At 44.2% G+C, this 13,344-nt stretch overlaps 1 protein-coding gene across 11 annotated transcripts in view; it reads right to left on the reverse strand.

Moving 5' to 3' along the window:
* The window catches only part of B3GALT1 (beta-1,3-galactosyltransferase 1), a 600,252-nt gene that overhangs the window by 23,407 nt on the left and 563,501 nt on the right, over window positions 1-13,344 (reverse strand). The window contains exon 1 of one of the 11 annotated variants that reach the window (XM_030849764.2): window positions 9,884-9,903. The exons of the other annotated variants lie outside the window; for them this stretch is intronic. The gene's annotated coding sequence lies outside the window, so the exon portion shown is untranslated. Of the gene's footprint in view, window positions 1-9,883; window positions 9,904-13,344 lie in introns of those variants that run through there. 11 annotated transcript variants of the gene reach the window in all.

Genomic DNA, 13,344 nt, shown 5'->3' on the forward strand with positions numbered 1-13,344 from the left:
TAGCATTCTCAGAGATTTCAGTGATGTGAATATCAGAACAGATGACAGTGTTCTCGGTTCTATAAAGCCTTGTCCTAGAAACTTCACGTCTCAGTTGCTGTATCAGAGAACAAAGGCACTGACAATGACCTGCCACCTGGAGTCCCTGAAATTATACTCATGGTGCTACAGACGGTGATAAGGTCCCAGCCCGACTCATCAATCTGCAGCTACAACTTATTCCCAGGCCACTAATACTTCAGAGGGACAATGCAAGCAACTTATGGGTCAAATCCACAGAAGGGCACGAAGTTAACCCTTCTGGCTCTTGGGATGTGGACAGTATGGGATGTGGGGATCTTTAGGATGGCAGCATGAGACAGTTCCCTGTTTTGTTTGAAGTCTTCCAGGCTATTTATCTCAGAGCTTGACCTGGAATGAATGCCCACATCACTTACATCAAAGATAATTCCTTCAGCACCATAGGAACAGTTATGAAAAGGCCGATAACATCATAGCCCAGTAGTCTCTTCAATGAGCCAACTCCAGTAATGAGTGTCAAGTGCTGAGAATTCATATCTGTAGACGGACCACAAAAGTTCTTCCTGGCGTTGACAGGCGTGATGTGAGGGAGGCTGGTGGGCTGGATTTCGCTGGTCTAAATGGAACTCTTACTCCATGCATGTTATTTTAGGATGAGACCTTGATTGCCTCTCATCATTGTTTCCTTAACTGTGAAGCACCTTGAAGCACCTTGAAGTAGTCTTTCATACAAAGGAGGTCAAATTGGACTAGAAATATCTTGGCTCTCTCTACAAGTCAAATGTTTATGAAAATTTGCAGCTACAAACTTTTAGTATTTAATTCCCAGGATTTTGGATTTTGTCAGTAATTTTGAAAAACATTTGTTAAGGGATTTGTACCAGGAGGCAGTATTGTGAAGTGTTAAAACTATAGACAGTATATTGAGATAACCTGAGTTCAAATTCTGCCATTTACTAGCTGTATCACCGTTCTGCAATCATCTCCTCAGCTGGAATACAGGAAAAGTGTGTCTATTTCAGATTCACGAAAATTAAATGAAATAAATATCAGGAAAGCACTCAATATCCATCTTGCACACAGAGATACTTAATAAATACTATTATGATTAGTTTTAATATTGAAAGAAAATTATAAATATATTTAAATATTTTAATACAATTTATTATCAATAAGGATGCTATTATTAATTGTCTCTACTATGTGTGAGTGCTGTGCTTGTTCCTGGGGGTAAAAAGTTGATTAACATACTTTCCTCTAAGGAGTTGAAGTCTAGAGAGTAGTCACCTGCAGTTTATTTCAATATAGTGCTGTAAGTGATGAAATAAATGGTATCCAAGTACGTATGAGATGTGGAGATGCATTGCTCAGTGTAGATGGATATAGGGGAGACTTAGTGGAGCCACATGGCATGGGCAGTGGAATTTTACTTGCAGGGCATCAGCATGAGTTACTGAAATGCTGTGGTTGCTGCTTCCCTCTGGTGCTTTCAACCTGAGCTTAAATCAAAAGAACTGAAGAAACCTCAAGTGTTTTTGTTTTGTTTTGTTTTAACGATTGGCTTTTACTGTCTTACAGAAGGTGTGAGAAAACAAGTCCCTGCTATTCTCTGTACAAAATAACTTTTGAAATATCATATATCTTTATATAGCCTAGTACAGGGAATACATTTTAATTCATTTGGGTTTTTTTTCAGCTTCTTTAATATGTACACCAAACCACATTCTATTCAAGTGTTTAAAAACCTAGACCAAATCAAGGTAATAGTTTCTGGTGTTTAATTATTTTATTTTATTTATTTTATTTTTGGCTGTGTTGGGTCTTCATTGCTGCGTGTGGGCTCTTCTCTGGTTGCGGCGAGCAGGGGCTACTCTTCGTTGCGGTGCGCGGGCTTTCATTGCGGTGGCTCCTCTTATTGTAGAGCACGGGCTCTAGGTGCGCGGGCTCAGTAGTTGTGGCGCATGGGCTCAGTTGCTCTGCAGCATGTGGGATCCTCCCGGACCAGGGCTCGAACCCGTGTCCCCTGCATTGGCAGGCAGACTCTCAACCACTACGCCACCAGGGAAGCCTGGTTTCTGGTGTTTAATTAAGCAAAAACAAGCCAACCCCCCCCCGCCCCCTACAAAAGACAGTTATATTTTAAAGGAAACATTAGGGTAGGGAAAATTACGTAAATACATTAGCCTTTCATCCTTATTTCCTGTGGTTTCCCGTATTTTTCCTTCTCCCTGAGATATTCTCTTGGCAGCAAATACAGAATCTCAAGATCTGTACTACTGTAGACATTTGGATTTCTTGTGTCTTTGTCAGGGGCATTTTACTTTCCTAATTAGGAATGGGGCTTCAGTGGCTACTGGCTAAAAATCAAGCCTGATGTAGCTTCTCACCCACTATTAGGAAAAGGGGAGGCTGGAATGGGCCTTTGGTCCTCATTAGATGCCTGATACATTTTATTTGTACATTTGCAGAAGCGGCTCAGCGAGTGTGGCAGCACGCTCAGCGAGTGTGGCAGCGCCACTGTGGCCAGATTTGCTAATTGGAGAATGTGAGAGAGTAGCCATATAATCTCAGTGTCTCCGGGGAATTTGCCAAACTGGAAGTTTAATCCCATCATTGTGTTTCTTATCCTAAAGGCAAAGAAAGACACTATCTCCAATTTTTGGTCTCCATTCAGACACCAATGTGGCTTACAACGATCAAATGTCAGATGCGAATGAACTACAAAAGCCGACCTTGTCTTAAGGGTGAAGACCTTGCGCTGATCCATATTGTGTTCTAACACTGGACAGAGGAGATCGCTCTGGAGTAGCTTTTTTTTTTTTGGAGTAGCTTTTTTGAAAAGCTTTTTTAAAAAGGTGTTCAAGGAGCTTCTGAGTATCACATAAGTATAGAGTTGACCTTTGAACAATTCAAGGGTGAGGGGTGCTGACCCCTGGGCAAAATCCAAATCCACGTACTGCTAGCTCTGCCTCAAAAACAAAGGGACCGATAAACAGTTTGGATAGAATCAGGACTCAAACCCTCGTTCTTGTGATTTCACATATCATGATCTCTAATTGAACACAAACGCTTCCACACATTTAATGTAGAAAATACACTATATTTATTGAAAAATACCCACATGTAAGAGCGGACCTGTGCAGTTCAAACCTGTGTTGCTCAAGGGTCAACTGTATTTATCACGTTGTCATTCTCGGTGAATGAATGACAGAATGTAAGGCAGCAGTGGAGTTTCTTGCATAAAAAGGATTTCAACATTTAGTCGCTTCATTTTACGGGGAGAAAGTCTGTAGAGACATGAACCATCTGTGACATAAGTAAAGAACCGGTGGTATCTAAAGCTAGAACTCGGGTCTCTGATTCTGTTAAGAGCCTTGTTATCTTCTGGAAAAGAGGCCACATGGTGCCTTTCAAGGACGGACAAGCCAGGGTAAGTCAGTCTTTCTTTATCTTCCCACCTTGTGCACTAACAAAGGATGCTCACTGAGATGATCATTGTTCAGACAGGGCTGACTCTCTATAAAGAAAAATCTAGGCTCCATTTGAGTGGTGTCTATTTACTGACTTAAAGCTTAAGTTTTCCACTGTGGGTACCAGTGTTTATATGGAAGACTGTTACACCCACTACATCTTCATTAAACAAAATGGAGTCTCCTTTTAGTCTGAGTAGGTATAATGATCCTATGACCCACAAGAACACCATTGCCCTGAACTCATTCTCTCTCTCTCTCTTTTTTTTTTTAAATAGTTCTTACCTGTGTTAGAGACTGTTTTTGAAATGGCGACCAGCACACCCTATTTTGTCCAGCAAAGTTTTCTTTTTACTTAATAATCCACTCCACAAGAGTTCAACTCTTCACGGATACAGAAGTTCAACGTTGAGATTGTTTTGTTAAAAATTCTGATTTCATCCTTACAGTCCGAATTTCAATGTTGGAAATAGTCTTAAAAGGTGCTTTAAGACAATCATCTACCTCAGGGATAAATCACATCTTAGATATGAATGTATCTGAGGAGGTACAGGAAAAGTTTCCAGAATCCCTTGGGAATTTGTACTAGAATCTGATCATGTTCACTTAAAGATGTCATATTTCATGTACAGACCAGCTATTCCTATAATTTCAGTGTCTATCTTCCAGTTCTACCCTGAGACTTGGTGGGGGATAGTCAAATCAATTCTCTCTCTCTTTTTTTTTTTTTTTTTTGCCGTACGCGGGCCTCTCACTGCTGTGGCCTCTCCCATTGCGGAGCACAGGCTCCGGATGCGCAGGCTCAGCGGCCATGGCTCACGGGTCCAGCTGCTCCGCGGCATGTGGGATCTTCCCGGACCGGGGCACGAACCCGCGTCCCCTGCATCGGCAGGCGGAGTCTCAACCACTGCGCCACCAGGGAAGCCCCAAATCAATTCTCTTTTAGAGTACTTATGTGAGGGTAGATCAGTACCTTCTGGCTCTTCTTTCCCCAGGTTAAGACATGCCCTTTTCAATTTGGGGGGAAGAGTTTACACCACACACAGTTGTTCCATGGCTGCCCAGAATTAGTTTTCAATGAGCAAATCAGGAAGTAGCTCTCTTTGGATAGTGTTTTTTTTCTGACTCATTGGCATTGAAACACTTTCAGGATCTTTCTGAATTTAGCTTAAGGAACTGAATTTCCTTGAGAACTTCACTGTATGATGTCCAAGAGTCACTGGTGCTTCTATTTTTGTTTTTGTTAAGTTAATTTCCTAGTCTGGGACTTTTGAGCTCATAACCTCTGCAAGGAGACACAGTCTCTGAGCCGAGGGCTAGGAGGAAGCTGTATTTCAAGGACAAGGAAGCCAGGGAGGGGAAGGGGGAACATGTTTATTTTCACTTTTCACAGACAACAGTGGGAATGAATCTAAACTCTGGCAGGAGACCATTAGGTGCCAAACTGCCACTGTCATTTGCATAATGTGTAATCTAAGGTGTTGATTCATCTCTGATAGACAGGCATGTTCAGAGAGGGGAGGTAAAATTACCCATCACCCCTCTGCCTGCCCTTTAGGAAACCAATCACATTCCTTCTCTCCATCAGTTCCACAGAGGCAGGGACCTTTCTGCTCCATTGAACTTGCTTCTTGTCTCTACTTAGCAAACTGACTGATGGTGCTAGCTCTTCCCCTGCCGCTGCTTCTGATGTGCGGCCCCATGCTGCTGAGGGCCGCTGCTCCCTCCACCCAAAGGAAAGGAACAGGAACCGTCATCAACGTAACTGGTTGTTCGGTGTGCATTTTTTTTTATAATACTGTATTCTGTAAAATTGCATCCCATCCTTAAATGGGACTTACCTTCTGAAAATTGTGGAGAAATGTACATGTTCAGAAAGTGCAGTCCTGTTAAAATTGAACCCTTTGATGTTAACAGAATTGCAGAGTAACTGATTTTAATAGGCTGCTTGTTGAAGGTGGGCATTTGGCATAGAATTTTGGTTTCAGAGACTGGATATATATATTTGCATGCTTGTGCAGTGGCAAATGCCTTTGTTTTAACAAATGAGTCCTCTCATTTTAATAAAATTTCTTTCATTAAATATTTATCGAGACTTGTACTTTTAAATATACAGTGGTCAAAAGGGAGGCTTTCACAGCTTTGACTTTCACAACCTTGTCTTGTCTTATTTCCACTGTACAGGAATGATGTTGTTTATGATGGGGACCAAGGGTAGGATATTTCTACATCCCTTCCACCATGAACAACTTCTAAACATTTATACAAACATTTATTATGAACATTTTATAAACATTTTTTCTAATTCTCAAACATTTAAGAGGCATTTCCAATTCCTTTTGGTCGAATCATACAAAATTGCCACGTATGTAGCTTACGAAAGGTTGATCCTCAGCAGTTTCATATGGCCCAACCCAACAGCTGTTTAGGAGAGCCAGGATTCAAACTCAAGTCAGGAAGGATCTAAAGCTAGCCTTTCTTCCACCATGCCATGCTGCTGCTTTATTTATTTATATTCCAGGCTGTTTCAAGAATGTAGCCTAATACATACTCCATATAACATGTGGATGATAAATATTTGTTGATTGGCTTTTAAAAAGTGGATTTAGAGGAAGCACCAAAGGTCTATGTTTTGTAACCATTTAGCAAGTGTTAGGTCTCAGTTTTTAACCACCTTAACGCTGGGTGGTTATCATGGACTACTAGATACTATCTCAAGTCATTAATCCTCTACTCTCTCTATATGGTACAGTTTATCACTAGTGAGGGGCTCTTCATGGAGCGGGTGAAATCCTACATCTCTGATCTCTCTTCCTTTTGTGTTTTCTCCTGCCGGCAAGGCTTAGCAATTTCACAGGTTTTATGAAATGACTGAGAAAGTACTTAGATAAATCCACCTTCAAAATATCCCTCCTCCTTTCTCACTCTATTAACATCTCCTTTCCACAGTTTCATTTCTTCCATCTCCAACACTTTCTCTTTTCTAGAGATAATACTCTAATCTTTCACCCACAGGTATTTAGCTCAAATCCTTATATTGACCACGTGAAGAACAGATCTGCACATCTTAGAAGAACGCAGGTGGCTGTCATAGTGAGTATGTCCAAAAGATGAGCAAATCAATGACTGCACAATTTATAGTGTAATTACATAGTAATTACTCAATTTGCTTGTGAACACTGAATCCTCTCCATGGGTTTTAAACAGATGTCATAGCAGATGACAGTACCTGTTTCAGGTACTGAAAGCAGAAACAGTACCTGTTTCAGGTACTGAAAGAAGAATTTCTATTAACTGAAGCAGTAGTTAGGCTTATTATCTTCAGGGGTGCTGAATTAAATTGGTAATAGAGGGCACTGTTAGGAAGTATGATTCAGACAGGAGAGGGAGAGAAGTTGTCGAACATGGGAAAGTTCCCATGAGTAAGTGTATCAAATATAGTATCAGCATTTCAAAGGATTGATGAATACTTGGCTTTGGGGTTATGTGACAGTTATCGATAGTAGTGACGGAATTTTGGAGAGAACTTCCCAGGGTATAAAATTATTTCTACCTATTTGATGATCACCAGAATCCAGGATGCAGGTACGAGTGTCCTGAGGCTCAGAGGTCACCCAGGTTCTTACAAGGGGTGTGTAATGGAGCCCAAACCAGAGCCCAGGCTACCTGATTTCCAAGCCACGTCTCTTACCATTGCACCACTGCTCCTTCAAGCGAACAGTTCAGTCAATAAATCAGTTGGACTGTGCATGTGTTTTTAACCAAACTGACTGATCTTTTGACTTGTGAGTTTAAAATCAAAGAGATTAAATCGATTGCTTGTGAAAATACAGATTAAGAAACACTTGTTTATTTTTACATCAAACTCCTGGTTTCAGTAGTATCTATTTTCAAACAGCTACAGTTTGAAATCAATTCTTTATACAACATAGGAGACTGCCAGACATGCACCACTCTTTTCTGCCAATTTTATGCACACACAGGAAAATCATCACTGGTAGCATCATCTTCAAATATGTAGAACAACGTACCCATATCGATATTGATGGTTTCAAATTATGGGCAAGTTTGAAATAAAAGGATGTACAAACTCCTTCATTGAATTTGTGGTAGCATTTTGCTGGTGGCTTGGAAAAACTCGCACACGTCCTTGATTTTCCTCCCTGACCAACGCTTTCCTGTTTTTGAAGCATGAATTGATCCCTATTCCATCTCATTCCAGCTTAATGTCTTTCCTCATCCAAATCTGGACAATGGAATGTTTGCCCAACAGCCTGCCCACTGCTGACCCCTGCTCCCTGGTCTGTGAGAAAGGCCTGACCTTAGTGAGACTCCGTAATTCAGGAGGCTGCTCAAGGAGGGAGGGCTCCAGAGAATTCACTGTTGCTGAGTCCTTGAAGGCATTTCCCTGGGGCATGACTTCCAGACACCGGTGGTGATTGGCGAGAGTGATAGGGTTGTCTGACAGTAGGGCTCCCACACAAATGTTAGCCCTGGGCTGGGAAAAGCTGCCTTTTCTCTTTCTGCACAGTTTCTCCTTCATGGAAGATCATCAGTGCTCTCTGGAGATTCCTTTCCCTTTTCCTCTCCTCCCCAAAGACTCTGGGGTGCTTGTAGCCCCTTCTCCTGCCTCCTCCATATTTTCACCTGAATGATGGCTGCCTCACCCCCACTGCGCTCTCTCCCTGCCCATCACCTCTCACCCCACTCTCCCCTCTCCTACTGGGGACTTATACCTCTCTTTGGAACACTTCCCCTCCTAGGGCTCCTCTTTCCAACATTTCCTGTCCTATCCTCCCACCTTCCTCCTGAAACCAAGCAGGACCCTGTGGGCCTCCCATTTCTTACTTGTAGGGAATAGACTCCAGCCTCCATGACCTTCCCTGAGTCCCGAAGGGTGGATTGGAAGAGTTGCTAATGAGGGAAGGGAGGGGATGCAGAGACAAGGGAGGAGCAGTCAAGAAACAATAGTGCAGCCTTGGGGCAGGGTTCTGGTTCCTCCTCAAGGGATACACATAACAATACCTTTGAGCTCTTCACAGAACTAAAACCCCCAACAAATGGAAGATGTTAGCATTCTTCATTCCAGCGAAGATCACAGTTTGTTAACCTCGAGAAGCTCATCAGGAGACCACCTAAGGCTGGATTAAAGGAACCAGAGAAGCTGTTCAAGAGACCACCTGAGGCCAGATTACAGGAACCACAGAAACGCATCAGAAGACCACCTGAGGCCAGATGAAAGGACTGCAGGCCCTGCACACACCCTGATCCTTATCAGCAACCCTGCCCTTGAATCATTGCTAGAAAGCTCCTCCTCAAATCCCCCAGGCTGGGACACACAGTTCTTCAGGGCACGAGCCCACTGTGTCCCCCTTTGCCTGGCAAAGCAATAAAGGTATTCTTCTCTATTGTACGTCACCGAAAACCCTGTCTCCGAGATTCAATTCAGCACCAGTGCACAGAGGCCAAGTTTTCAGCATCACTCCTACACGTCTGAGGACTGTTTTCCCAGACTCTCATCATGGCCCATTAACATGCCAAGGTCTGAGTCTCAGCTGAGAGCAGAGGTGGAGATGGGCCAGTGAAGAAGGAAACAAAGGGGGAGGAAAGGCACCCAATGAGACTTGCCGAGAGTGGGGAAAGGGGAGATCAGAGGCCCTGGGAGTCTGGAAATGAAACCAAGTGGGGACCTGGCTTTTCTCTCCTGCTCCAACTTTATATATAACCCTTTCTACATATGTTATATTAGAAATCTAATATTAATATAGTACAATATACATAGATTAATATATTAGAAATAGTGAATATAATATTAGAAATAATTTCTGCAACATCTCTGACTTTGTGAGTAAAACATAACAGACACTCGGTAAAGGATGGTTATTACCTTATTGCTTTTTAAGACCCAAAGTGACTCCCATAATTGAACTGGGTTCAAATCAGGGAGCAAAATCCAGTTTTGATAGAAGCAGCACTGTATTCTTGGTAAAAGGTTCTCTATGTTATAATACACAGATTGTGGCAGTCACTTGTGAGGGATGTCACAGGAAATTTATAATAATAGTCACCAAGTGCTGGAATTGGAGTCTGATGATTCTGGAGACAGGTGAGTGTAAATGTAAAGACTCGGATTTCAGCCCTAGTCATATATTAGCCTTGGAAACATTGTGTGAACTCCATCAGCCTCTGTTTTCTAATCTGCAAGGTGAAGATTCTATAGAACCAACTGTGCAGGGTTGTTCCTAACTCAAATAGGATCGTATATGCAAAGCTCACGGCACAATGCTTAGCATGTAGAAAGCACGCAATAAAGGCTGTCCATAATTGGGGTTCAATTTATAAAATTAGAGCAGATTCAAGTTTATTCTCGTAAAGACACTGATTTTACTCACTTGCCTTTGGATTTACTTTCCCGCAAGACAAAGAAGGGGTGTGGTTTGGCTCTCCTGTTGGGGGTGCATGACCCATGAGAAATTCATCTCCTGTGTGGACTGTAACAGAAAAGATAGCAGGAACCACTATGGTAACTTTCACATCAACTATGTGACCACTGCCTTTCATATTTCTGGCCATTTCAAATGAAATAGACCATTTTTCTAAAGGGTGGTGTTCATTAATTTATAAGGCAGTTCATCATACACTGGACTTACTTCACTAGGGTCCAAGGGATATCCTGTGCTATTAGGAAGTTATGAGAAGCCATTTATGTGATCTCAGGTAGATTTTATTGGCGAAGGAGGATTTGTTGACCATTTCATATCATAGGGCATTTTACAAATCCTGGAACTACATGGTTTATGCTCATTTATCTGACCAACATCTATAGAGCACCCACTACTTTCTGGCTCTGGGCTGGGTGCCAGGGAACCAAAGGTGCATCGGACATGTCACAGGCTGTGAGTAAGTATGGGGCCTTGCACATAGCTGAATAAGTGTTGAGGTGACCAGGAAATCAGTCCTTCATCATAAATGCAGTAGAGAGCTAAGAGCAAAGCTACTCGAGGAGGGCAGCGGAGAGAGCAACCACTCTGGGCTGTGACACCTTTGCTTCCTGGAGATGCCTTTTCTGTGCTCAAGGATCCGTTTGTGCTGTCTCTCCAGGGCTAAGTGAAATCCACTGAGAATCCCTGCCACAGACAGGGCAACCCCATGATATGGCCAGTCCTGACCCAACTTCTGCCCTTGGGGACTTCTCTTTCTTTTTAACCTAGGAATTGTATAATGTCCCACTTTCCATTCCAGTCTGCTCAGTGCCTGAGGCTCAGCTTGAGACGGACTTTGGTTACAGTGCATCCAAGGCCATAAACAAACACAGCATCAGAAAAGCCAACTCCTGGGCAGCAGCCCTGCAGTGAAGGGGAAGGGCCAGGTCTGTAGCCAGAGAGAGGGCAGGGTGAGCGCTATTTACAGAACATATGCCTGCCTCCCGGCTCCTCAGCCACCATCTGCGCGTGGCAGGCGTTGCTTGTTTCTTGTCGCGCACTCAGTCTCCCCTGGGTGCCAGTCTAGGCCAATCCAGCCCCCTAGTCTGGGGGGACTGAGGGCACCTGTGGCCAGGAACACAGCGGCTGAGGAGCTCATCAGATTCCCAGCTGACCATGTGCTCAGCCTTTAGGAGCAGAAGCAGTACAGCCTGTTTTGTTCTCTGTGACTAAATGGACCATCTTGCATCCTGCTTCCTGAAAGCATCATCTGTGTCGTTCCGTGTACCTCACTCTCGGGAGCCTCATTTCCTCAGCTGTCCTCAATTGTCAGGTGAATGAGCAAACACCTACTTGCAGCGCTGTCTTGAGCAATAATTGAGATGACCTGTGAGGCACCGGGCACAGGAAAGAGGCACAAATTGTGTTGGTGTCCGAATCTTGACTTCTGTATATTTTGTCAAGGTCAGTGTCCTCGGGGCCTGGGGTTGTGCCTCTGAATGTCTAGCATGGTCGTTTTGGTGTGGAGGACACTTGGTAGACGACAGTGTAAAACCATGTGCTTTACTGACCAATATTTCTGTGTGCTACCGGCATCCCTGACTCTCACCCCGTCCCTGAACTTCATCCCTTCTCTGAGCCTCACTTTGTAGCAGACCAGCACCTCCTTCCTTACCCTCACCTCATTCCTGACAGGGCATCTCCTAATCAGTTTCCTTGAGGTTCTTTGCGGGTTTGGGACTCAGAGACCTCCACAGGGGCAGAGAGAAGCAACAGGCCCCTGAGCTAGAATGTAGATACCCCGGTATCTCCTGGGTCTCCTCTTCCTCAGCTCTGGCTCAGCTGCCTGGGGAGCTGTTCTGGAAGAGAACCATCAATGACCGTAGGACACTGGCTCCTGCCCTTCCTGCCAGTTCCTTTTCCCAGGGCTCTGGGGGCCTAAGGGAAAACCTCACTGGTTTTCAGGCATGAGAGGAGCGTGTTGTGAGCCCTGGAGGGCAGACTGGTAGAGTGGGCAGAGCACAAGCCTGGGAGTCAAGGGACGACCCATTCCCAGCTGTGTGACTGAGGCCATGCCACTCAGGGAATGTGACTGAGAAATGTAGGAACCAAATGCAGGTGGGCCTGCAACTCTGCCCAGCTGAAGAACATTCAGAAAAGCCCATCTTGAGGGAAACTGCAGGGCCCCAACCTCTGTCTAAATAAAAAGAAGTGCCTAGGGGCTTGCTTCCCTGGTGGCGCAGTGGTTAAGAATCCGCCTGCCAATGCAGGGGACACGGGTTCGAGTCCTGGTCCGGAAGATCCCACGTGCCGCGGAACAACTAAGCCCGTGCGCCACAACTACTGAGCCTGCACCCTAGAGCCCGTGAGCCACAACTACCGAAGCCCATGTGCCATAACTCCTGAAGCCCGCGTGCCTAGAGCCCGTGCTTCGCAGCAAGAGAAGCCACTGCAGTGAGTAGCCCCCACTCACCACAACTGGAGAAAGTCCGTGCCCAGCAACCAAGACCCAACACAGCCAAAAATAAATAAATAAATAAATAAATAAATAAATAAATAAATGGGGGGAAAAAAAAGAGAGAGAGAAGTGCCTAAATTAAGCCTTAGCTTGCAGGACTGAAACAGAAGGAATCACAGGCAAAAGGTAGGAAATGAGCTCTGAATTAGTCACGGCACAAGATCTTTATCAGTATTTCATTTAGAAAGAAAAATAAAACAACGTGCTCCCTCACAGTGGATACTGAATTACAAGCAGGGTAATACATCGAACACCTCAGCACCGTCTAAAGAGATTAGAGAGTGGATCCAAGTGCTATTGCACAGACCCTCTGCCCAAGCCTGGGACTAAGACGGAGGGGCAAATGCACAGTCACCATTTCTCCAGTTGCTACAGGGGCTGGGGTCAAGGGGGCTCTGCTTCCTGAACAACCGCCCTGGGTAGGGCAGAGAAAAGGGGTGATTGCCGTTCAGAAGTGGAAATGAAAAGCGTGTCCTAAGGGAACAAGTATTTACATTGTACTCTGAATATGATAATGTGGAATTAGCAACACGCTTGTCTTCTACTGGTAGCCTCTCTCTGGAAAACTACTTTGGTCCATAGTAGGGAAAAAATAAAACACAAACCTTAAAATTAATACTTATTTAAAGCAAGGAGGTAAAGGATTTGGGAAAATATTTCAAGGGTCCCCAGGCATGAACGGGCACAGGCCTGGAGGAGAGTGAACACCAGGGGAAATTCCAGGTGTGGGTAACAAGAAGGGTTCTGCCGTCCTCTGACTTTCTCTTAACACCCTCCTTGTTCCTTCCCTCCCCTTTCCTTCCCATCTGTCTTCTTCTGTCTCCCCAGCTACTTCCTAGCTTCCAAGAGCCTCCTCAGTCCTGCCTCAGTTGAACAAAGACAATGTTCCATTAGAACCTGAGTAGTTTATCCA

Source organism: Globicephala melas, chromosome 7 (genome assembly GCF_963455315.2).
Source record: "Globicephala melas chromosome 7, mGloMel1.2, whole genome shotgun sequence".
In the NCBI taxonomy this organism is placed as follows: Eukaryota; Metazoa; Chordata; class Mammalia; order Artiodactyla; family Delphinidae; genus Globicephala; species Globicephala melas.